Source organism: Bidens hawaiensis, unplaced genomic scaffold (assembly GCF_021521415.1).
Source record: "Bidens hawaiensis isolate Kalapana, Puna unplaced genomic scaffold, B.hawaiensis_p1.1 tig00002617_1, whole genome shotgun sequence".
Taxonomy (NCBI): domain Eukaryota; kingdom Viridiplantae; phylum Streptophyta; class Magnoliopsida; order Asterales; family Asteraceae; genus Bidens; species Bidens hawaiensis.
This window is the reverse complement of record NW_027491142.1, coordinates 1,279,508-1,283,191: the sequence shown is the minus strand read 5'-3', so window position 1 is coordinate 1,283,191 and position 3,684 is coordinate 1,279,508.

The following is a 3,684-nucleotide window of genomic DNA, read 5'->3' as shown; positions in this document are numbered from 1 at the left end:
TCACTCAATGCTTAAAACAGCCGAGGCGAGCATGGGTAAAAGGGTTTTACCCGTGTTTGCGATCAATGAAGGTAGATCCAAGAATCGATCTCAACCCAATACTAAGGCTAAGGTAGCAAAAAGAAAGGGTCCTCCTGTGCATCTTAAGGGTAAGGGCAAATCACCGGTTATGGCAAAGAAACAAAAGGTTGTGGAACCGAGGGGTCATAAGGATGATCCTTGTTTTGGTTGTGGGGAGACCGGACATTGGAAACGCAATTGCCCGGTCTACCTAAAAGAGCTAAGAGACAAGAGGAATGCGGGGCATGCCTCGGGTAATGTCTTTATGATTAATATTGAGCTAAATCTTATTTCTTCTAACACATGGGTATTGGATACCGGATGTGGAACTCATATTTGCAATTGGTTGCAGGGGTTCAAAAGGAATGAAGACTTAAAGAAGGGCGAAGTGAGTCTTTTCATGGGCAACGGTGCAAGGGTGCACGTGGTCGCTAGAGGAGACTTCACTTTATCGCTTCCAAGTGGTTTGGAAGTTGTTTTGAGAAATGTTTTGTATGCTCCTAGTTTGACTAGGAACATTATTTCCGTGCACCTTCTTAGACAATGTAACTTTGACTTTAAATTTGTAAAATCAGAAATGCATGTATTATCTAATGGTATCTTTTATTTTAAAGCTGTACCAAACAATGGTATTTATGAATTGGTTCATGACAATACCTCAAATAGCTCATTATATCAAACTTCCACTAAAAGACTCAAAAAGGATTTGAGTGATTCCTACATTTGGCATTGTCGTCTTGGACACATAAACAAGAATCGTGTAAATACTCTCCAAAAGAATGGTCTTTTGAAAACAAATGAGTTAGGTTCGTTTGATGAGTGTGAATCTTGTATTCAAGGCAAGATGACCAAAGAACCTTTTAAAGGTACAAATGAAAGGGCTAAGGACTTGTTAGGTATCATACATACGGATGTATGCGGACCTCTCAAGCCCACTAGTAGGAATAGTGAAAGGTACTTCATTACCTTTACCGACGATTTTAGTCGATATGGGTATGTGTATCTAATGAAACACAAACATGAAGCCTTTGAAATGTTCAAGGAATTTCAAAATGAAGTACAAAATCAGCTCGACCGAACAATCAAGGTACTTCGCTCCGATAGAGGAGGCGAATACCTAAGTGATGCTTTTCAATGTCATCTTAGAGATTGTGGAATTATTTCACAGTTCACTCCTCCTGGAACTCCTCAACATAACGGAGTATCCGAGAGGAGGAATAGAACACTGTTGGACATGGTTCGATCAATGATGGCACGAAGCTCACTACCGCCATCATTTTGGGGATATGCGCTACTTACAGCGGCTCGTATTTTGAATATGGCCCCGACCAAAAAGGTGGATCGAATACCCTATGAAGTGTGGCATGGAAAGGTTCCATCCTTTTCATATTTAAGGGTATGGGGATGCATAGTTTATGTTAAACGTGACACCCCAAATAAGCTTGAGGCTCGATCCATCAGGTGTATCTTCATAGGATACCCAAAGGATGATATAGGATATATATTCTATGATCCTAGTGAACAAAAGGTGTTTGTTTCACGCAAAGGATACTTCTTAGAAACTAAGTTTCTTATGGAAGGACCTAGTGAAAAGAGAGTGGAACTTGAAGAGGTTCAAGAATCACTGGATGATACACAGTTGGTCGATACTAGTTTTCAACACGAGGATGTTGAAGGTGATCAAATGGTTGATCATACACACGTTGCTCGCAGATCTAGTAGGATTAGTCAACCTCCCGAGAGATATGGATTTCTCGTGGATGGTTGCTACTTGGTCGATTCGGATGAACCGATCTCCTACAAAGATGCTATGTCACAACCTGATTGTGAAAAATGGCTTGAAGCCATGAGCGCCGAGATGCAATCCATGCACGATAACCAAGTTTGGGAATTGGTTGATCGTCCACTTAACTCCAAACTGGTTGGATGTAAGTGGGTCTTCAAGAAGAAGACCGATATGCATGGAAATCTAGATACTTACAAAGCACGACTTGTAGCAAAAGGTTTCACACAAACTCAAGGGATTGATTATGATGAAACCTTCTCGCCGGTCGCGATGCTTAAGTCGATCAGGATATTATTTGCCATTGCAGCTCATTTTGATTATGAGATATGGCAGATGGATGTCAAGACCGCTTTTCTTAATGGATATCTTGAGGAAGATGTCCATATGGTTCAGCCTGAAGGTTTTGTCGATCCATCTAATCCTGACAAAGTATGTAAGTTAAAGAAATCAATCTACGGGTTGAAACAAGCATCACGGATGTGGAATCATCGTTTTAATGAAGAAATCAAAGCGTTTGGTTTCGTCCAAAACGGTGATGAGGCGTGTGTGTATAAATGGGCTAGTGGGAGTATAGTCATGTTCCTTATTTTGTATGTCGATGATATACTTTTATTTGGAAATGATATACCAAGTATGGAAAGCGTTAAAGCGTGGTTAAGTAGTCGTTTCTCAATTAAGGATCTTGGAGAAGCGACATATATCTTGGGAATAAAGGTCTATAGGGATAGACAAAGGAAATTGATCGGACTCAATCAAAGTGCATACATTGATAAAATCCTGAAAAGGTTCAGGATGGAAAACTCTAAGAAAGGTTTGGTACCTATTCCTAGAGGAACCGTGTTAAGCTCATCCCAAAGTCCTAGCTCTAAGGAAGAGCAGGATAGGATGAAGCATGTTCCTTATGCTTCGGCAATAGGATCTATTATGTATGCAATGATGTGCACTAGACCGGACGTCTCGTATGCTTTGAGCATAACGAGTAGATACCAGCACAACCCAGGTGATAGTCATTGGATGGCTGTCAAGAGTATATTAAAATACCTTAGAAGGACTAAGGATATGTTTTTAATATATGGGTCTGGTGAGGAGGAACTCGTCGTAAAGGGTTACGTGGATGCGAGTTTCCAAACTGACCGAGATGATTCTCGGTCACAGTCGGGATATGTCTTCATTTTGAATGGAGGCGCTGTCTCTTGGAAGAGTTCGAAGCAGGATGTTGTCGCGTTATCCACTACAGAATCTGAGTACATCGCCGCTTCAATGGCAGCCCAAGAGGCTGCATGGATGAAAAAGTTCATCATGGATCTAGGGATTATCTCTACCATTCAGGAGCCCCTAGAAATATTCTGTGACAATGAGGGTGCTATTGCACAGATCAAGGAGCCTCGTGCTCATCAGAAAACGAGGCACATTGAGCGCACATTCAACTACATAAGGGATGAAGTTGAAAAGAGAAAGATATGTATTCATAAAGTTCATACCGATCAAAATATTGCGGACCCACTCACGAAGCTCCTCGATAGGCCAAAGCATGAGGGTCATGTTTGTGCATTAGGACTTCGGTATTCTAGTGAGTGGATTTAATCTGTATTTAGTGTTTGTATAAGAACGAATGTAATGGGTATCTCATGAAAATTAATTATGTTTTAATTATTCAATGAGTTATGTTCTATATTTGCATGTTTAATCCATGAATGACTTATGTTGTTCTAAACGTCCGTAGTCGATCATACTTGTGGGAACAAGTATGAAGTTAAGACTATTATGAACCCGGATTGGTTGATATTCATGTGATGAATATAGGGCATAGGTTTGCCACCAAGGTTCATAGATATTTG